At 51.7% G+C, this 22,014-nt stretch overlaps 1 long non-coding RNA gene across 1 annotated transcript; it reads right to left on the bottom strand.

Annotated features, from left to right (window-relative positions):
- Positions 1 to 3,761: 3,761 nt before the first annotated feature.
- On the bottom strand, positions 3,762 to 8,752 carry LOC112651890 (uncharacterized). The gene is made up of 4 exons (XR_003131138.3): positions 7,807 to 8,752; positions 6,147 to 6,227; positions 4,461 to 4,921; positions 3,762 to 4,355 (listed from the first exon to the last, which is right to left on the bottom strand). It is a non-coding gene; the product is annotated as an uncharacterized LOC112651890 (long non-coding RNA).
- Between the last annotated feature and the right edge of the window lie 13,262 nt (positions 8,753 to 22,014).

Genomic DNA, 22,014 nt, shown 5'->3' with positions numbered 1-22,014 from the left:
GTGGGTGGCAGGGAAAAGACAGCAAGACATGGATGGTGCCTGGCCCCCATCCTCCCCAGAGGGACAGGAGAGAGACCACACATCTGCTGTCAGATTTGGTAAGGACTGTAGATCCCTCTCACAGAGGGGACAACAGAAGGCAGGGCTGTGTGCTCGTTGCAGGGCTCAGCAGGTCCCGGGCCTCATTTCCTAGTGCTGGGCCCTTCCAGCTGTTCCAGAATCCTGTGTTTGCATTCATCCGTGCCGTTTCTTGGTCCTCACTGTACTCTTTTCACTGAAGTCAAGGGTACTGGAAAGTGCTTGGCCAGCCCTGCTGAGGCCCTGCCTTCGGACCACAAACATCACAACCCAGAAATCCTGCTGACCAGAGGAGAAACATGGTCTCAGGCTTTCTTCTGAGCTTGGGTAAAAATTGCATTTGTATTTTCTCTTTCTCTCCTTTCTTTCTTTGGCCAGGAATAAAAGAAGTATGTTAACACAACTTTTTTTTTTTCTTTTTTAAAGAAATCACTGAGTTATTATCCTAAGCTTCAGCAGTGTGGGGGTAGGAAAGGCTGTTGTGTTACTGAAACTTTGATTACAGAGTAAACTTTGCTCTGCAATGTGGTAAGTTGTTTCTGGAACCCTAGCACCTCATGGGAGGATTGCTTTAGGAGTCATGTTCTCTGCTTGGAGATTCTCCTGGGGAGGGAATGTCAGTGGGGCTAGGAGTCCTGGACACACCCAGGAGCCCATAAGCACGCAGCTCCAGGCTACCAGGGGCATCAAGGCACAATTCCTGAGAGACTGTGGTGGAACGAGCAAGACAAGAACAGGAGGGGAGGGATCCTGTATGGACAAGATGCCTACAGGTACCTCCATAAAACACCCTTGCAGATTCCGTCATCCTCAAATCAGCCTCCACGATCTTCTCCATTTACTGGAAGGACAAAGGTATCATTCACTGGCCACAGACACTGTTAAAAGATGAGCAATGGGGGAGAGCCCCCAGAGCTTGACTTCATGAAGGGAAGCCCACTGGTTGGTGTGGGAGAGAAAAACAAGTTGACAAAATTTGTTTCTTTGCTTTTGTTGTTGTTTTTCAGGACATAGGAGGGGGGCAAAGCAAGTATGGTAAGGGGGTTAGGAGCACTACAGGTGTAGGCCAAGCCTTTCTCAGCCTTGCAGGAGGGCTTAGGTGTGGGAGGTAGGAGAAAAGGACAGGAGAGGTGATGGAGAAGGGAGAGGCATCAGAGCCCCTGTTCTGGCCACCCCAGCCAACCCCCTGGATGGCTCAGCAGGGTCCAGCTGAGATAAGCCATCAGATTCTAGGAGGACCTGGGATGACTGTGGGGGACCATGGCTCGGTGCCCTACCAGACCCTAGGTCCCCAGCTGAAAGGGTAGGAGGAACTGGTTTCTTGGCCTTTCATCACATCCTGAAGACTCTCGAAGCCAATCTGGAACCATGGGGGGTTGGGGCACGGTTCCCACAGGGTCCACAGGAACTTCCAGAAGCTGCCCCAAGTGGCGCTTGCTATGACCCCGTGGACGCCTGGGCTTGCTTCCGGGCTGCCCTAGGGACGTCAGAAAAGGGCTGATTCCATTCTGAGGTCCAGTCTCTCAGACTCATTCAGATCTTAGATGCTGGTTTATAAGCCAATCCTGTAACCGTTCCCACAGAGACTGTCCGGGGACAGCACAGCCAGACTGAGCTGGGGCCCATCGTGAGGCTAAACAGGCACGAGTCAACCTCTCTATGCTCTCCACCATGGCCTACATCTTTCTCTTCTGGGATCCCAAAAATGTCTTTTGAGTTTCTTTGGGATTGGTTTCCGGGAAGAGGTCCTGGTTCCAAGGTTATGAGAGTCATGGAAATCACAGGAGTAAGGGGCCGAGAGCTTAGCAAGTGCAGACAGTGTACGTCGATGGCCAGAAACTAAGGAGTCTAGATGGACCGAGGGTAAGGTCAGCTCCGGCCTCTGCCTAGATTAGGGGGCGTTTGGTTGGCTCTTTTTGGGAATCCAGAGGTCAGGTTGTCAGGCAATTCATCTCACTGCCTCATGGTTTTCATAAAAATGCATGAACTGAGGGCCAAACCATCTCTCTGGGCAGGTAAGTGAGGCCACAAGACAGAACCCCAGGCCCTGGATGAGAGTAGTGAAGAAACATATCGCACAGACAGGTCCATTTCGGGTCCTTTCTTTACATCTGTCAGATCCCTGAGCCACGGGGCAAGGTGAGAGGTCTGGAATGTTCAGTGGCTTCAGAAGCCAGTTAACTACAGAGAACCAGGTGCAAAGACTCAGCAGCTGGGGGACTCTGTGACCACCCTGGGAGCGAAGGGAAGGGTGAAACAGTGTCACTGCCAGGCCCTCCCAGCCCCCTTGCAGCCAAACCCACAGAAGGCGTGGTGTTGAGGCTTGCAGATGACCTGCCAGGCCTGATACCTAATGAGTGATAACGAGACAGAGGCAGCCCAGCCCGGCCTGGCATTCAGGCTCCAGGCGGAAAACGAAACACAGCCAGAGTGGGTTAGGTTTCTCCCAGGGCCACTCTCTCCTGCAGTCAGGAGAAAGAGCAAGTTCTTGTGAATTCAGGCAGGAGCTGGGGGTCATTGGTACTTGTTTTCTCCGAGTCTGCAATAAGGACTTAAGAAAAAAGGCCTCAGCTGGACAATCAGGCCCAGCTCTGGATATTTCTACAAGGACAACAGGACTGGGCACAAGAGCGCCAGCTCTGAGAGGGCTTGGATGTTCCTCAGCAGGTCATCTGAAGGTGCCCAGGGTCTCTAGGCTGGAGGAGAGCAAATGCAGCGGCAAGTCTGAAGCAGAGGAGAGAACACACTTGCTCCTTCCGACACCTAGAGGTCAGGTTAGGGCCAAGTGCAAGTTCCAGGGAGCCTGAATGCCATGGGATCGAAGTGTGTTATCGGTGTTCACCTAGAGAAACAGAACCAGTAAGAGATACGTGCTTCGTCTGGTACAGGGGACAGGGTCAGGTCCTGACCCTGTGAAGGGAGGTGGTGGTGCTAGGCGGTCTCTGCCAGGCTGCTGTGCCCAAGATGCAGTCCAGGCGGCAGGTGTCAGCAAGGGAAGGACACCACGGAGAGGCACAGCGAGCAGGCCAGAGCCTACTAGTGGGAGCTTGGTCTGAATCTGGGTCTATCGTGTGTGTCCTGGGACCTGGTGACAAGGGTGACCTGGGCCCTCCATTGTGGGGCTGGGCACACACACCTGGCCCAGGAGTCAGGAGCGGCCTGGGCTGTGTCTTCACACCCTCAGGATGAATCTGTCCTCAGCAACAACAGTGGGTCTCTGCACCACTTCCCACCCTCCCACAAATCGTCTCGGGACGCACCCTATCCAGAAACACGGCTGCAAACGAGCTCTGGGAAAGGTGGCTCAGCGCCGCCGAGCTGACACGCTCTGGAACATCGCAGCAAGGAAGACCCATCTTGCGGGTAGAGCTGCCTGTAGAGCGGCCGCTCTGGAGCACCTGCTCGGAACCCACTGCTTCGGATGGGCCCACAGTGACCCGAACCCGCTCTCATAAGCCATCCCTGAAGGGGCCTCTGATGGTAGGAGGGAGCGGGGTCCTCCTGGAGTGAGAGGCAGGCAGAGAGCAGGGCCCCACCAGCCCCTGACCAGCATCTGGTGGTACGGAGGGCGCAGCCCCATCTCAACCTCGAGCGGGTGTGGCGGCCGCTCTGGGCCCCCAGGATGGCAGCCGGGATGGGGACCACCAGCTCTCCTACCTTGAACGCTCCCGGTGGGACACCGATCGGGACCTAGGCCGGCTCTGCCCCGATGCCCACGGTACCGCCTGACCCTGAGCCCGGCAGGCCCAGCCCTGGCCCGTCCCGGAGCCGGAGTCCAGGGTGGGACGTGTGCTGAGGAAACGTTCCCGCTGCGGGCAGGAGCCCCTGGAAGGGGCTCTCCTGGGGAGGCGAACGGTTGTTTATTGATTCAAGGAAAACTGTTGGAACTAATTTCCCCAAACTCAGATACAGCACTTGGCTACCTCCACGCACAATAAAGAGGCGTCAGCCAGGCTGGCCCCATCCATCTTCCTCTTTGCAGTCGGAGCTGATGGGCACCTCCAAACCTCAGTGTCCAGGCCTGCCAACGCGGAGAATGAGCTGATGGTCCATGCCCCGTGCACAGCGCTGGCTGCACAGTCTGTAGGACTCAGTGCAAAATGAAAGTGCAGGACCCCCTTGTACAAAAGTCATGAGGATTGGGACGCCTGGGTGGCTCCGCGGTTGGCGTCTGCCTTCACTCCCCGGATCGAGCCCGCCTCGGGGTCCCCGCGGGGAGCCTGCTTCTCCTCTGCCTGGGTCTCTCTCTGTGTCTCTCATGGATAAAGAAATAAAATCTTAAAAAAACAAAACCAAAAGTGGCACATGCTGTCGCAGCCCTGCGGGGCCAGAGCCGACTCACCCGCCGCGGGGCCACCTCCCTGGCTGTGGGGGGGACTCACCGGGTAGAAGGGACCACAGCTGCCCAGGGCCACCGCCTCGAAAGCGTTGGAGAATCGAGCGACTGCCGCATGCATCCTGCCTGGTGCGCAGGCTCTGCTCCGGGACCCACCCACTTCCTCACCTCTAGGCAGGTGGGACTGGCATCTCAGGGCACAGATGACACCAGGGACGTGGCCCTGGGGCCGTGCAAGGCTCCAGGACTGGGACTTGAACACGGGGTTTGCGCTCCCACGGCCGCTTCCTCTCTTGGAGCCTGGGCCCGGCCAGAGGCGGCCCAGCCCCGCAGAGCTGGGGCAGACCCCAAGGGCAGGGGGCCACCAGCGTGGGGGGGCTGGGGGTGAGAGGATGTGGTGCATTTGAAAGCTGACACACTTCATTTGCAGATGCCTCCGCAGATGCTCCAGGTGCAGGAGGTGGCTGCCGCGCCCGTCACCGAGAGCCCCCGGGTGAATGATCGACACTGAAGCAGGAGGAGAAGCAGGTCACGCATGGGGACTCTGCCTGCTGTGCAGGGGCCCTGAGATGCCGGCACCCCCCCCCCCCCCCCCCCCGCACCGAACTGCTCTATACACCTGTCAGACAACTTTTTCCTTGTGCTCCCGAGCCACGAGAGACCGGGCCGGCCATGGAGCAAAGCCCAGCCCGGACGTGGCTGCTGCTGTGGACCCGGCACCTCTGCTTACGCCTCGTGACAGCGTGCGTTTCTAACACAATACCCAACAGACAGTATTCCGTGTTTACTTCTCAAGCAGCAAGGGTCCCACGCGGGCCTGGTCCTCTGTGCCCAGGACGCCAGCCCTCAGCCCTCCTCCCTGAGGCTGCAGCATGTCAGGACCCAATTCACCACCTCTGTCCCCAAATCGGCAGACTTGGGGGGTCTGTGCTGGGTCTTCAGTGTCCAGAGCAAGAAAACCCTGTCCTCACTGGGGTCGGGCCCCCACCACAGGGTGGCACATTGTGGGACAGGAAGTCCAGAACTGCTGCTGCTAGGCTGGATGGCCCAGTGGAGGTCAGGCCACAACCTCGCTGACCTCAGTTTCTGCATCTGCCAAGCAGGGACAGCTGCCTCCCTGTGGGATTGCTAAGAGGCTGCTCTGGAGGCAGAAGGGGAAGTGGAAACCCGGGTGGTCAGTGGCCCACAGAGGAAGGAGGCAGAGAACAAGAGGCCAGTTGAGAAATGGGAGAACAAACCCCGGCAGTCAGAGGTAAGGGGTCTTCCCTGTAGGAGGCGGGGGTGGGGGGGCAGGTGGGAGAGGGCCCCTGCTGGAGAAGTGGCTTCCCAAGGTCAGTAGAGGGCACCACCATCCATGAACAGGTATGTCAGAGACCCCCGGACCCTTGGCACCGTGCTCTCCCAAGTCCCATGCCCAACCCATCCCAGGGCCAGTGTGTCACCCACTTCCCTCCGTGGCCAGCTCTCCCTCCTAGCCCCAATCCATCCCCCTGTCCGAGGCCCACAGGCCCTTCCCATGTAGCCACTACACCTCACTCTAAGTGGGCTGCTCCTTTCTCAGCCCCTTCTGGGGTTCTTATTGCTTGTGGGGTGGAGACAAGCCCCTGCCCCTGGCCAGAGTCTATTTGTGGACTGGCCCGGCCTCCTCCCTGGCCTCCTCCCTTACTGTTTCCCTCCCAAGCCTTTTCTCTCCTGAGTCATCATCACACTCCCACCTGCCCCAGGGCCTTACATATGCTGAGTCCTCACTCCATTCTTCTTCCTCCTGCTCTTCACATGGTTTTCTATCTCATTCTTCAGATACTTTGTCTCCCTGATGACGAAGCAGTCCTAAAGTGTGTTAGTGCACATGTACACGACAGGCATGCTCTGTTAGGGCGTTTCCCACAGCTGTACATTTTTTATTTGGGGGGGAGGTCCTCTTTGATTTAATTTAATATCTGCCTCCCTTTCCCACTAGGAGGTGATCTTCATCAGGACAGGAGCCCCTGTACCCCAAGGCCCCATGCCGAACACAGGAGGCCGTGCTGAATGCTGAACGTCAGGCCCATGGGGTCTTGCCTAAGTCCTCAGATTCTATAGCTTTGACCATCTCAGAGGAGTGGCTGACACGTGCTCTGAAATGGCGTGTGCAGGAAGTCAGGCCCCCTCTGCTCCGAATACACCTCTGGGAGTCCAGAGAAGATGTGAGAATTCCTGGTTCGTGTCAGAAACAGAAACAGGAGCAGAGAGCTGCTGTGGGAGGCCTTCCCTGTCGGGGTTCCCGAGGGCACACATTCGGGCTGCAGCTGGGGTCACACACTTACCACAGGAACCTGTGCACACATTTGTGAAGGTGTGAATCACAACCACTGAGTTATGCCTGGTTTCCCCCTGAAGTAGGGTCTGAACTGTAACCTAAAGCTCAGATATCAAACCCATAGTGTGATGGGCCAAGCCTGCCCTCAGGACCTCCGACCCCTTTCAGCCCAGTGAGTAGGGAGGAGGCTCCATCTGGAGAGCAGGGGAACTCAGGCACACGTGGATGATGTTGGAGCTTTGTCTTCAAGCAGGAAAGACAGGCTCTGGGGAGACCCAGGGGAGCATTTGGAAAGGGAGTTCAGGCAAAGGCGTGGAGGCGTAGGGGACAGACATGGCATGTTCAGGGCATCTAATCGGTGGCCTGGGAATGAAGTGCTGGGAGAAGGGTCTTAGCCGTGCAGTAGCAGCACAGAATGAGCCACCAAAGGATCTAAAACAAGCCCTGCTCTAGGAACTGTGACTTGGCAGCTGAGGGGAATGCTCCTAGAGGGTACAGGGGTGGCCGTGGCCATGCTCCAGAGGGACAGGGGAAGCCTGGGTGAAGGAGGGCAGCAGGGACAGAAGGGCAGGACAGAGCCCAGCACCCCACTGCCATCGGCTGCAGGGGTGACAGAGACCAGCATCCGTTCAGGACCAAGCTAACCTAATAGCAGAGCCTAAAGTGGTCACAAGCGGCTTCTGGTTTCATGTACTGGCCTCACTCGGTAGGTAGCAGCAGGCGGGTCGGGGTGAGGGGTGACTAATAAACACATACTGATAAATAGACTTACAAGCTGTGATAAGTGTAGGGAAAGAACCGAATATACGGGCCCTTGAGAGGAAGAGATTGGGTAGGGGGAGGATTATGAGTCAGAAAAGGGCTCTCTAAGCAGGTGGCTTTTAAGCCAAATCCTGAGAGACAGTAGGAGTTGGTAGGTAGAGTGAGGGAAAGCCTTCCAGCAAGACCCTGAGCAGGTGAACCACATGTGCTTGGAGGGGACACTGAATGGTAGCTGCAGGACAGCGTCTGAGGGGCAGCAAGAGGGAAAGCTGAAGGGGCAGCAAGGCCATAATGGCCTTGAAGAGGCCTGGGGTGGCCTGAGGAGGCCTACTGTGGTCCTGATGAGGTCCTGGTGAGGCCCGGTGTGGCTTAGTGAGGTCCTGGTGAGATCTGATAAGGTCCTGGTGAGGCCTAGTGAGGTCTTGGTGAGGTACTGGTGAGGCCTAGTGAGGTCCTGGTGAGATCTGATAAGGTCTTGGTGAGGCCTGGTGAGGTCTTGGTGAGGTCCTGGTGAGGCCTAGTGAGGTCCTGGTGAGGCCTAGTGAGGTCTTGGTGAGGTCCTGGTGAGATCTGATGAGGTCCTGGTGAAGCCTGGCAAGGTTCTGATGAGGCCTCATGAGGTCCTGGCGAGGCCTGGTGAAGCCTAGTAAGGTCTTGTTGAAGCTTGGTAAAGCCTGATGAGATCCTGTTGAGGCCTGGAAGGCTTGGTTAGGCCTCATGAGGTCCTGGTGGAGTCCTGGGAAGACCTGGTGAGGTCCTGGTGAGGCCTCACTAGGCCCTGATGAGGTCTTTTTGAGGCCTGGTAAAGCCTGGTGAGATCCTGTTGAGGCCTGGTAAGGCCTGCTAAGGCCTAGTGAGGTCCTGGTGAGGTCCCGATGAGGCCTAGTAAAGTCCTGATAGGTCCTGGTAAGGTCCTAGGAGATCCTGGTTAGGTTCTACGGTGAGTCCTGGTGAGGCCTCACTGAGTCGGTCCCTCAGAGTAGGAGGCTAGGTCTGCGGCCTCTGTTGTCCTTGAGTCCTGCCCAGGGCCTGACACAGAGCAGGTGCGCGGTGATAACCATCCACGCATGGGAATAAATGATCTCTTGGCCCCAGCATGGTGGGCCCTGACAACCCCCCTTGAGGGCTGGCATGGTGGACTTTGGGAGGTCTGGGCCCAGCCTAAACTCCTAGGGGCCATGCCCTGCTCAGTCTGGCCCCCCTGAAGGACGAGGACCCCTGGTAGGCAGCACAGGCCCTTTTTCTTTGCTAATTACTACCTGACATTTTAATGTTCATGTTTAATTACACTCTCCACCACTTGGTGCAAAAAAAAATAAAAATACACGAAGCCTTGGAGACCTATAAACCAAATAAGAGAACTTTTGTAAAGCCCTTTGAAGTCCCTACTGGAGCCTGAAACTCTTTGAATGTGCCAATTGTGTGGTGGGGATTTTGAAATGAGGACAGGTTCTGGGATCTGGGGCAGAGTCACACTAAAGCACACACGTACGCACACACACAGGGGTTGGAGACGCCCGTAAACCCACCGTCAACACCCCCTCCCTCGGCCCCCTGAGCTCGGGAGGCGCTGCTTCTTTCCAGAAACAGCACCAGTTATCCAAAAGAGTGTCCCTTAGGAGTTGAGGGGCTCAAGTTCACAGTCAAGGTCTCCCATCCCTCATGTGTGAACCGGGCAAGTGACAAGGTCTCTGTTACCTTGTCAAACGGGCAGGGGTGATGTCTGTGAAGGAGGCCTTTCGTCCAGGTGAGTGACACGCTCTCCTCCACCCTGGGTTTGGTAAGGTGACCCGTCAGTGTACAACAAATTTCAAGTTCAGCTGATAACCATCTAATCTTTGAAAAGATTTGCCACCAGAATGAATTCGCCTTTCAGAGCAGGGTCCTCCCTCGGACAAGGTTGTGCCTTGAGCTTCCAGAATATAACCTGGCCAGCCACGAGGTTGCTCCCCAGCATCAAGGGCGGCTTTGGGGCGGTCAGGCCAAGAAGCCTGCTCTGAGCTGCCTTCACACAACTGTTTTTCTGGGTGATGGTTTTGCCGGCAGGATGCTCTGAAACCTCCCAGCAAGGTCCTTTTGAGGTTGGCCCTCTGCTCAGAGGAGCCAGGCTCACTGATGACCACTTCACATTCTCTTCCAGTCACTCTGGCAGCAGGGCAGGGTGAGCCATCGTGGCAGAGTGCAGTTTCCAAGGATCACACTGGCAGCACCGTTGGGATCTAGTGAAGGCTCAGGCTGACCTCCTGATGAGAGCAGCCCAAGGAGCCTGGGAAAGCCAGCCAAGCATCTGGAAACGACTTTTCCTTCCTGACTGCCCAAAGTAGAGGGGAGCTGAAAACACGCTCGGCCACCCTCTTCCTACGTCCTTCTGGGTACATTGTCTCAGCCACAAGAGCAAGGACACAGAATGATGCTCGTGAACAGCGTGGCCACCCACCATCAAAGCAGTGACTCCAGACTGGGAGGACAGAGGACCCCTTCTACTCCAGATGGCAGACAGACACCCAGGAGGGAGCATCAGCTGGTGTCTCAGCCTCCTCTGCACGACCTCAAGTGGTATAGTTGAGGCAGGCAGATGGACCTAGGGCCAACTCTCTGCCGCACCATTTTTTGTTGGATAATTCTGGTCAAGTGAACTTTGTCAAGTTTTAACTGTAAGGAGGGGGGCAAAGCACCCATTCTGCACAGTTGTTGGGACAGTTAAATGAGATAATGTGTATTAAGGGCTTGACATGCTGTAGGTGAGAAAGGCATACAGTTACCCTCTTCTTATGCACTTCCTTTGTTATAAACCCAGAGACTCGGATTCCAAAATCTTTATGGTGGATATTTACTCTTTGGATATCATAGCCATCCTGGAGCTCCCAGAATATACATGAACATTCCTTCCTATCTATGCTATGTATTGGGGAGGCAAAGGTCACATTGTTGCCTGGAAGGAGGCCTGGGCTAAGAAGAGAAATGCACCCAGCCAAGGGGAATGGCACGAGCAGACACTGTGTACAGTTGGAGGTCGGAAGAGTAAATGGATGACAGTGGAGAGGAAGTAGGAGAAGGAGCCAGGGGTGGACCATGGTCAGTGCTCAAGGTCGCCCTAAAGGTATCAGCGCGTGTCTGTAGCTGCCAGAGAGCATGAAGGATGGGACCGTAAGCTGGACAGAGACAATGGGTCCATTTCTTTCTCTCTCAACTTTTTCAGTCTGCTCTTAATTCTTGAAATGTTGGTTGATGAACTAATCAAGATGGACAGTAAAAGACTGTATGCTAGACTTTTCTGTTCCGTTCCTACAGCTCTTTCTGATGAAAAACACTGGGCAACTCACAGTGTCTGGCACATAGGTTGTGTCGATGAGTATCTGTTAAAATGAACAAAATGTACTTTTAATAAGAGTTGAACTCAAGTCAAGCCCTTTGGGACAACTTCGGAACATGAATGAAAATATCATTCTAGATGTTTAATGAAAAATATTTACTCTCAAAGAACCTTAGGTGAGCTGCACATTAGTCACATTTCGTTCAGTAACTGGGGGCTATTTGTCTGGCTCCTGATCACAGGCCAGACCGTGGGGCTAGTCCACGATGACCCTGTAGTGCTTCCCCTCCTCCCCCAGCCTGGACATCCTCTCCACGAGAGGATACTTTCCTGTTTGTACAGCAGCTGGAAGCTCACACGTGAAACCTTTCTCTGCACTGCAAGCAACCCAAGCATCTGACTGCCATTCTCCACTCACAGCTGGGAGCGAGTGTGAGCAATCAGCAGAGAGCTGGAGGTTTGCTAACAGGGGGCTATCTCGGCGCTCGGTTGCAATTAAATCCAGTGGGTTAAAAGCTTCTGAATGCATTACCCTCTTCAAAACAGGGCACTTTTAAAGAGTGCTTCCACAGTGAACAATATTCATCACCAGTGTTATATATGGCTGCCTTTCACCCTCAAATAATGCTTTCTTTGCTTGGAAGGAAAATCAACTTTCCCATCATCATAATTGAATCCAAACATCTGTCACCCACAAAGGCATGGTTTCAGAGGTCAGCTAATGGATATCTGGCTTACACAGCACCCAGAACCACACTCATTCGCAGCAAATTTACACCCACACCCACGCCCACATGCACACACCCCAAATGCGTCGCTCCAGAAAATACGTTCCGTTGTCATTTCTTTGAATAAAATTAAGACATGAGTGAAGAAAGCTGGAGCTGGAGCAGTGAAAGGAGCAAAGGCTTGGGTCGGGAGACCTTGGTTCTGATCGTGGCCACCCTCACAAGCTGCAAAACCTTTGACAAGCAGCCTAACCTCTCTGGCTCTCCACTTCCACACCCATGAACACTGTGGACAACAAAGCCACCTCCACCACTGAACCCTCATAACCCCACCCACCGCCCGACAGGGCCATGCCTTTGTGCCTTTGCGCCTTTGCGTGAAGGTCCCTCTGCCAGAGCCTGGCCATCCTTCCAGACCCACCATATATGATGCTGCTTCCCCAAGGAAGCCCCCTGCTTCTCCCAGGGAGTTATCAGCTCATTTTCAGTCTTCCCAGAAACCTTGCACTAGTTCCACGATAGCTTTTATTGCTTTATACAGCAATCGCTTAACCTATGTGCCAATCTCCCCACCCAAACTATTAACCCACGGAGAACAGGCCAGGTGTTATTTTTCTCCATTCCCCGAGTGGCAAGCATGGATTAGCACAATGTAGGTGCTAGAAGGTTGAGGGGAACAAAAAACAAGGCAACGCGAACTGCTTGATTGACACGATCCCCTCGTGCAGCAGCCCATAAGGAAGTCTGTCTGCTGGCCCCAATGTCTCTCCCCGCCAAGTGCCGCCAGAGGGGTGGGGAAGCTCTTGGCCATCACCTTCAGGGGACAGTCCAGATGGCTCATCAGGGCAACCCATCTCTTTATGACCAAGTTACCACCTCCATTCACTTCTCTGCTCCCCTCCCCCCCACCTGCTATGTTGCGGGAAACACAGCCAAGTTGCCTGGCACACCATGCTCTCAATCCCTCTGAGTCCATCCCCTGCCCTGTGGCCCCACCTGCCTTCCCCACCTGGCTGATCCCTGCCTGTCTCCATGGCTTAGCTAAGGTGACTCTTGCTCTAGGAATCTTTCCTGTGTCACCTAAGCCCCCTAGGCTCTGACAAGGCCAGAATGCCATCCTCCACCCTAAGAAGTTTGTCTGTTTGAGGTTCTGTGAGCTCCTGGAGGGCAGATGAGGGGCCCTGACCACGCCCGGGCCTCTGGTACCTGCCACAGCACCTGCCACGTATGGGTGGACAGATGAGTAGCCTTAACCCGATCAGTGAAGAGTCAGATTTGGAGGCCAACCCTGAAGCTTTGGAAGTATTGTGATCACAGCCTACCTCCAGGTTGCGGACTTGTCTCCTTGACCTTGGAAGAAGGTCTTTATTTGACCTTGACCGGTTTCCGAGAAAAGTTTCTTAAAATCCCCCACTATAGCCATTAGTTTTTCAGTTACATATTATAATTCATTGTGTGTGTGGGTATATATATCTCACGTATTTCTCTATCATATATATGTATGTATGTACCTAATTGACATATATTGACACGATATTTTAGGTACCTATAAGCTCGTGGTGACCTTAATTCCTTGATGGAGTATTACCCTGGATTCTCTCATTTTACTCTCACTCCCATCCCTCCCCACTCGCACTTTTATCTGCAACCTTTCTGGGTTGTTTAGCTTAAGGCAAATCTTTTGTAAGCAGCTTATGTTGTAATTTGAAAAATCCTATTTAATTTTCTGTATTTTCTAGTGGGAAAGTTTAATTCATTTATATGCATTATTATTCCTATTTTTAAAAATTATTTCTGTCATTTAATGCTGTGTTCCATTTACTATGGTTTTTTTTTTTTTTTTTTTTTTGCTACATTTTTTTTCTTTTCCTGCTTAATAATGCTTTCTTACTTGTTCTCACTTAGTTGCTTTGAAAGTTATATGTCCTGTTACCACTGAGGGAGTTTTTACCTTGCAAAATCTCATTTATATTTTTCTAGCAGTGTCTAAAATTATTCAATATCTCTATCTGCATCCCAGACATACTGCTTCCAGTGCCCACAGCACACCTCCACCCCGCATCCTTGTCTTCCGTAAGTTTAGATCCATGTTTTAGATCACGGATCTTTCTATCAAGAGTTAATTCTTGGACACCCGGGTGGCTCAGTGGTTGAGCGTCTGTCTTCGGCTCAGGGCGTGACCCTGGGGTCCCGGGATTGAGTCCCGCGTCGGGCTCCCTGCATGGAGCCTGCTTCTCCCCCTGCCTGTGTCTCTGCCTTTCTATGTGTGTGTCTCTCATTAATAAATAAAATCTGTAAAAAAAAAAAAAAAAAAAGAGTTTATTGTATCTATCAACATAGTTTCCCAACTATCTTGATCACCATTTCTTCCTGTATCCCACTGCTCTTGGGATTTGTTTTCTTTCTTGCTCAAACTCATTATTTAGCAGTTTTTTAGTGAAGGTAAGTAAGTGGTAAACTACCCCTTAGTCTTATATGTCGGAAAATGCCTTTATTTCAAATACTCTGGAATAGGTGTTAACTGGGTGCAGAATTCTAGGCCGACAGCTATTTTAAAGATAATCCTCCGTGTCCTCTTGCTGTGTGGCTGGTCGGAAGGGGCTGATAGGATTCCTTCGTGGACAATCTCTTAGGTAAACTTGAAGATTTCAGCTTTATCTCTCAAGTTTCATTTACTGGTTACAATGTGTATTCAGATGTAGTTTTGTTCTGATCTTAGTATGTGCTTTCAACCTGAACTTCCTGTCCTTTGTTAACCCTTGAAAATTCTCACCTGTTATCACTTCAAACCTTGCCCCACCTCTCTTCCCTCTACCTCTGGAATTTGGATTAGATGAATGTGGATATTCTCAATGCCCCTCCCTGTATCTTGACTTCCCTTCCATGTATCCATGCTCCCTTTCTCCTTTTTTAATTTTTCTCTTTTTATGGAGCTCAGCAGAGGGTCAAGGTAATCACACAACTCACTTCATGCTACTCGGCCCACGCAAGGTCCCTCTCTGGTTTTATTCATGCATTTATTCTGTTTCACGTGACCGTGCCCCTCCACCCCCACTCCCACAAGGGAGACCAGTCCAGTCTATTTCATCTGTAGCATTTTGTCCACATGTGATATTGAAAACATATATTGTTTTCTGAACACGAATTTTTAATGTGTGGAAAAATATTGCGTTACTTAGATCATTTTGTTTCTTAGTTTCTTGTCGAGCCCTGTATTTTGTAAGAGCCATCCATGCTGTGTGTTCATCAAGCTCATCACTTCTAATTGCTGCAGAATAATGTTATCCGTGCCTAGACAGTGTGTTACCAATTTGCTTTATCTATGCATCTATATCCTTTACCTTCCTCCAGGAACATGCCTAATTTAATTAGCGCAAGACTGCCTTTTCTAACAGTTCCATACAGCATGTGCTTCCATAAACTGTGTGTGACACACCTGTATTTCTAATAATCTCTGATGTTCCCTCCCAACATTTGGCTTTACCCAACTACTCAATTTTTATTAGCCGTTTTGACTGCTGTATATTTCTGTGTGGCGTTCTGCATAAATTTTATAGCAGTATCTTCCATTTTATTAAACTTGTGCCATTTAGTTTTTACCCCATCTATTGAGATTTAAGTTTTGTTTTATTTTAAGGATGATGTTTTTCACTTCATGAATGCCTAATTATTTTTCTTGTATACATTTATTTGTTTTTGATTCATAGTCACCTATTTTATTTTATTTGTAAACACCTGTTGTTTTGATGGACAGACTTCTTTTTTATTAAAAAATATATTTTTTTTATTCATGAGAAACACAGAGAGAGAGAGAGGCAGAGACACAAGCAGAGGGAGAAGCAGGCTCCATGCAGGGAACCTGATGTGGGATTCGATCCCAGGACCCCAGGATCATGCCCTGGGCTGAAGGCAGGTGCTAAACCACTGAGTCACCCAGGGATCCCCGTTGGATAGTACTTCTTTCATGATCTCTTAGAAAATATTAAATATCTTTATTTTCAAGTCAAATTTAAGTTGTAACTTACTGTCCTTCAGCCTCACCTGATCCACTATATTTTGTTCCGCTTTTTTCTTTTTCTTTTTTTCTGTAACACTCATCAACTAACATACTACATAAATTGCTTTGTCTGTCTTCTCCCTTACAGACAGGTTTTTTTTTTTTAAGATTTTATTTATTTATTCATGAGAGACAGAGAGAGGCAGAGACACAGGCAGAGGGAGAAGCAGGCTCCATGTAGGGAACCTGATGCGGGACTCGATCCCAGTACCCCGGGGTCACGCCCTGGGCCGAAGGCAGACACTCAACCACTGAGCCCCCCAGCGACCCCCTTTAAAAATATTTATAAAAATGCTTTTTATTTATTTATTTATGATAGTCACAGAGAGAGAGAGAGAGAGGCAGAGACACAGGCAGAGGGAGAAGCAGGCTCCATGCACCAGGAGCCCGACATGGGATTTGATCCCGGGTCTCCAGGATCGCGCCCTGGGCCAAAGGCAGGTGCCAAACCACTGCGCCACCCAGGGATCCCTAAAAATACTTTTTTATTACCCTATTGTCACTCCCGTGAATTCATGAATCAATTTTGTGATTCAAAAGCCAAGGACTAAAAAAAAAAAAAAAAAGCCAAGGACTATTTTCCCTTTTTTTTTTTTTCATGAATTTTAGGTTCATGGCCATTCTCTAAGCCCATAAAGACAAACCAAAGGTGAAAGCATCTCTAAGGGTAGCCCTGGTGGCTCAGCAGTTTGGCGCCACCTTCAGCCCAGGGCCTGATCCTGGAGCCCCGGGATCGAGTCCCACGTCGGGCTCCCTGCATGGAGCCTGCTTCTCCCTCTGCCTGGGTCTCCGCCTCTCTCTCTCTGTCTATCATGAATAAATAAATAAAATCTTTAAAAACAAAAAAGAAAAGAAAACATCTCTAAACATCTGGGAATATTATCCCCTACAAATCCCGTTGCCTGTCATGTCTTTTTCTCCTAGTTTTTCACTGGGCATCTTGGGCATCATCTCCTTCGGACAAGCAGGTCGGATTCTCAGCTTAGCCTGTTGGGTGGCCACAATAGGATGCAACAGACTGGGCGCCTTGAACAAGAGAAACTGTTCTTCTGCACTTCTGGGGGCCAAAAATCCAAGACCAAGGTACGGGCTGGGCTGGTTTCTCCTGGTTTCTCCTGAGGCCTCTCTCCTTGGCTTGCAGAAGGCTATCTTCTGGCTGTGTCCTCAGGGGGTCTTTCCTCAGAGCAGCGCACAGAGAGAGGGAGCGCTCTGGTGTCTCTTCTTGTAAGGACGAGGGTCGAACGGGATTAGGGCCCCACCCTCATGACTTTACTTAACCTTATCCCCTTCTTAAAGGCCCTACATCCCGGCACAGTTACCTTGGGGATTAGGGCTTCAACATATGACATTGGGTGGGGGAGGGAGACCCAGCTCAGTCCATAGCATTCTGACTAGAACCTGTATGAGAATCAGAGACAGCGTGGTAAGCGGAGACTCGTGCGTTCGGTGCTTCTCTTCTTTGGGTCACTGGTCAACAGCAAGGATAAAGTGACACCTTTTGTGATGCTAAGGTCACACCTAATGTTCCATCAGGGCCTATCTTGTCATCCTCACGGGTCTCCATCACATGTGAGAGTAAATGGAGGACCCAGTGAGGTGAAGCTATACTAGTGAGACCACTGCAGGTTACGAGCAGAGACATTCCATTACCTTGGAGCATACTGTCTTTATTCTCTTGGTTCTAATGACCTTCGAGACCCTCTTTGGGTAACTGGGGGTAAGCAGGTAAGCGCCTATGCCGCAAATTCACCATTTTGCATTGAGAAGGTTATTCTTCCCAATATTACTCATGGGAAGGCGTCAAGATGCCAAGTCTTTTCTCTTCGAGGCTTGATGTCAGGGAGTGGATTGCAGGGACCCCGGGTCCCTGATGGGAAATTCGAGCCACTGAGAGGCAGCGTGGAGGGATTGGTTATGTGGGTCCCACACAGGCCACAGGTGGCTTGAAAGGATGTGGCTAAGCCTGGACATCCCTTCTGTCCCGTCTTGTTGGGTAGGCCTTGGGAACACGCGTGGTTGTGGGTGTGTCTGTGTGCACATGTGTGGGTGTGGGTGTGTCCGTGTGTGCACACTTGTGGGTAAGCGGAAGCAGCTGTCTGCCTGAGGAATTGAACACAGGGAGTCCGGCCCACCAAACCTCTGCTGAGCTTGTAGGAGGGCCCGGGCAGCCGTCCCTGGCCTCCTGTCCCCACCTAGCGCTGCCATGCACCCATATCCCCAGCCCCGGCACTCTTTAAGGATTGCAGAAATGGGGTGAGGCAGCAAGAACCACACTCAGAGGAGAGCGGCACCGGGGCAGATGGGGGAAGGTAGTCAGCCTGACCTGAGGCTGCACCAGCCTCCGTGGGTCTTTAAGGGCTGACGATCTGGTCTCAGGGAGCAGGATACACCTTAGAAACGGTGAGAGGTGGGTACACACGTGCTATTTTGTAAGGTGAACATTAGAAGCAACAAGACTTCACTTTGTATATCAAGCTCATGAATTGCTCTCTACAATTCTGAAGTTAACAAAACCGAGGCAAAAATATGTATTTTTGGATTGAACACATGCTTATTTATCACCAGTTTATCAGAGAGAACCAGCACACGCCTGCCTGTAAGGAGTGTGCAGTCTGGCAGGGAAGCACCTCCACCACCTGTGCCAATACCACGTGATGCGTGCAGCGCAGTAAAGTCTGGAGAGCCAGGAAGGGGGGCTTCCTGGAGGAGGTGTTCCCTGGGAAGTGCCTTGAGGAGTGAATAAGAGTTTGCCAGAAGACAGTGAGGAGAGGAGCAAAAGGCCCCCTCTGGGAAGGAGGAGCCAGGTGTCTTTATTCCACTTCTTTGGAAGTAAGAGTCCCCCACCCCGTGGGTGGGGCTGATTGGGTCCTGGACTGCAGATGCTCCCAGGGAGGAGCTGGGTGACCCGCACTAACCGATGTGCGATCTGCACTCAAGGGTGTTGAGTGTTTGTGCAGCGAGCTCCAGCATCAGAACTCTCCGTCCTGCACTCGACATGCTCCCCCCACGCGGGAACATTTCCCATGAATCTGGCCAAACTGGAGCTGGTGCAGGAGACACAGAGACCTGCCCAGCCTGGCGGCCCCTCTGCCCAGGGTGGGATGCTCTCCAGGAGGAGCCCCATCACCGACTCCTGCCTTCATCTGCTTTTCATCGCCCTTTCTCCCAGGCACATTCCCCGCTTGCTCACAAAGCGTTTTCACAATCGTCCGCTGCTTGCTGCTGGGCCAGGAGGCTCACCATGAAAGAGGCTTGCGGGGGAAAGCTCCTTGAGTGGGCACCCCACGGGCCAGTACTTCTCTGGGTCTGGGGGTGCCATCCTGGTGCTGGGAGCCCTGCACGGAGTTTCGGATTTCCAGAGCAATCTGGTCCGTGTCAGCAGAGCCCTCCCTGGGCCCCAGCTGGCTGCAGGATGCTCTCTGGCAGAAGTCTGGGTTATAATGAGGCTCCGTTTGTCCACAGATCACATTTTGGTACCCACGAGGGAGGCTGCTAACAGCATCAAGGAGCATCCGGGATCCTTCATCCCACAGTTTCTTAAGTTGCTGTCAGAGGACTTTGGCTAAATCTGTTCCTCATCTCTCCAAATAAGTTACAGAAAAAGCAGCTTTCTATGCCATCACACACGTCAGCAATCAAGTGACAGGCCCCGGGGGCTTTCACGCCCCTGGCCGAGGGTGTTGCTGGTGAGTTGATGTTGTTTGAAGCCAGGATCTCAAAAGCATTAGGATGTGTGTGTGGGAGAAGTTGTGACACCATCTCCCTGCTGTAGAGCTAGTACGCCCCAGGGGGCTCCCAGGAGGCAGGGGCACTGGTGCAGAAGCGCCCCGGATGGCTGGGCCATCCCCGCTTGCAGAGGCTCGGGCTCCGGGGGAGCTGGGAGAGGACGACCAGCCATGCCGTTGGTGTGTTGTGGACATTTCTTATGCTGAATCCCAGCCCCCAGGCCCTCACCGCAGAGAGGAGGGGGTTTTCGATGTTTGAACATGCTCCCGGCAGAGAGACAGGCAGACAATGGGCTCAGCAGGATGGGCTGCGGCCTGTGCTCTTTAACAGGGGCTGTGGCCTCCGGAAACACACCGAAGGCGTTTACCACAGGCACAGGTTTACAGGGGCATCACCGAGGGGGGCACCGAGAGGACCTGCAGCTCCATCCAGCAGAGCCCTTCAGGGTTAGAGTCCTAGGAGTACCCAGCGGGGCCGTGAGTGTGCAGGACGGGCTGGGCAGGGCGAGAACAGTGGAACGCTGAGCCTGCGTCACAGACCCCACTAACATCCATCTCTGCAGCCATCAAGAGGCTGGTTGAGGACCAGGGACACGCTTCCTCCATGACCAGAGGGGTAGGAAGGCGGGGAGAGAGTTTTTAAAATGGTACACGATCCTTATAAAGATGACATCAGTTGGTGCCCTCTCAGATCGGGGTCCCTGGCTGTGGGCCTTCTTGGAGCCCCGACACGCAGAGAGGACAGCAGAAGCAGCAGCCGGGAGAGAGCCCTCCGGGGCCCGTGAGGGTCTGCAGCCTGGCCAACACCTCAGCAAGATGGGGACCTTGCAAGAGAAGTCCTCCAGCACATAAAGGAGCATGAAAATCTGAAAAGGAGAGGAGATTTAACTGCATCGAGCTAGAAATGATAAATGCTGAGTGCCGAGAAGAGGTACCAGTGGCAGGTAAGGGGCAGAGGGGTCCAGAGTCCCGGAGCGATGCCAGTGAATGACAGGGTTGTGGCTGTTTTTGTCAAGGTCCCTTCCTGTGCTGGGCTCCAGTGTGGCCACAGAGCTTACACTAACTGCCCTGGAAGCCCCGCTGGCCTTGGGACCTGCTCGGGGCAATGGGAGAGTCACAGATGTGACCTACGCAGAGATTTGCTTGCCCAATAGGGCTTCCCCTCTTGCTGCTCTTGAACCTCTCCTGCCACGTGACTAAGTGTGAGAACTTCTGGATAATGAGAACCATGGAGCCCACTCCTCTTCCCCTCCCCACTCTTCCTCCACTTCCTCCTTCTTCCTCACCTTTAAAATACACTTTAACATCCCATTCTCCAAAGAACCTTTTCTAACCCACCAGGATGAATTAGGAACCTCCTTTGGGCTTTGGTAGAATAGAAATTACCACCCCATGTAGTAATTTGGGGTTTATCTGGTCCCCCCACTAGAATACATGGAATATGCTCATTTGGCTTTGTAGCTCATGCCTCCAGCATGAAGCGGATACATAGAAAGCCCTGAATACACATTTGCTGAAGGAAGGAAGAGGGTGGGAAGGGAGGGAGGGAGGAAGGAAGGAAGGAAGGAAGGAAGGAGGGTATCACACCCACCCGGACTGCATGCAGCACCTTCGGTAGTAGCTAAAATAGTGTTGATAGGACCTACCTCTCTAATTTAACACAAATCATAGACTCTCACAATAAGACAGGACTTTGATATTATTAGTGACTGTTTCTCAGTAGAGTCTCACAATACCATGAAGCAGGCATATGAGATGATCTTCATTCCTATGTTAAGATACAGCTTAGTCTGAAATCTATCTTTTTTAAATTTTTATTTATTTATTTATTTTGGGGGCTTTTTACATGTTTTTTATAAATTTATTTTTTATTGGTATTCAATTTGCCAACATATAGCATAACACCCAGTGCTCATCCTGTCAAGCACCCACCTCAGTGCCCACCACCCAGTCACCCCCACCCCCCCAGCCCTCCTCCCCTTCCACCACCCCTAGATCGTTTCCCAGAGTTAGGAGTCTCTCATGTTCTGTCTCCCTTTCTGATATTTCCCACTCATTTTTTCTCCTTTCCCCTTTATTCCCTTTCACTATTTTTTATATTCCCCAAATATATGAGACCATATAATGTTACGCCGGGACACCTGCACCCCGATGTTTACAGCAGCAATGTCCACAATAGCCAAACTGTGGAAGGAGCCTCGGTGTCCATCGAAAGATGATGGATAAAGAAGCTGTGGTCTATGTATACACACATCCATAGCCAATATCCATAGGAATATTCCTCAGCCATTAGAAATGACAAATACCCACCATTTGCTTCAACGTGGATGGAACTGGAGGGTATTATGCTGAATGAAATAAGTCAATCGGTGAGATCTATCTTAAATCTCACTCCCACCTTAGAGGATTTCGATGGCTTGCCCAGCATTGTGATCTATTCAGTGTTGATGGCAGGACAGAAGCCAGGATTTCTGACTTCGGATGCCCCACATCACCCTCTCAAGGGGTGCTTCTCATGCTCAGTCACACAAGTGATGCCTTAGAAAGTTTTGCTGTATCTATGCACCACTTGTCATCAATATTTCACTTATTTTTTTTAATTGACTCATTTTAACTTTAGTATATTTACTAGTTTTTAATATATATATTTTAATTTGAGATAATTACAGATCACGTGTGCCTGTGAGTGATCTCTATATCCTTCAGTTTCCCCCAA

The sequence above is a fragment of the Canis lupus genome, chromosome 4, assembly GCF_003254725.2.
Source record: "Canis lupus dingo isolate Sandy chromosome 4, ASM325472v2, whole genome shotgun sequence".
Classification (NCBI taxonomy): Eukaryota; Metazoa; Chordata; class Mammalia; order Carnivora; family Canidae; genus Canis; species Canis lupus.
The sequence above is the reverse complement of the archived record's forward strand: the minus strand, read 5'-3'. Positions and strand labels throughout refer to the sequence as shown.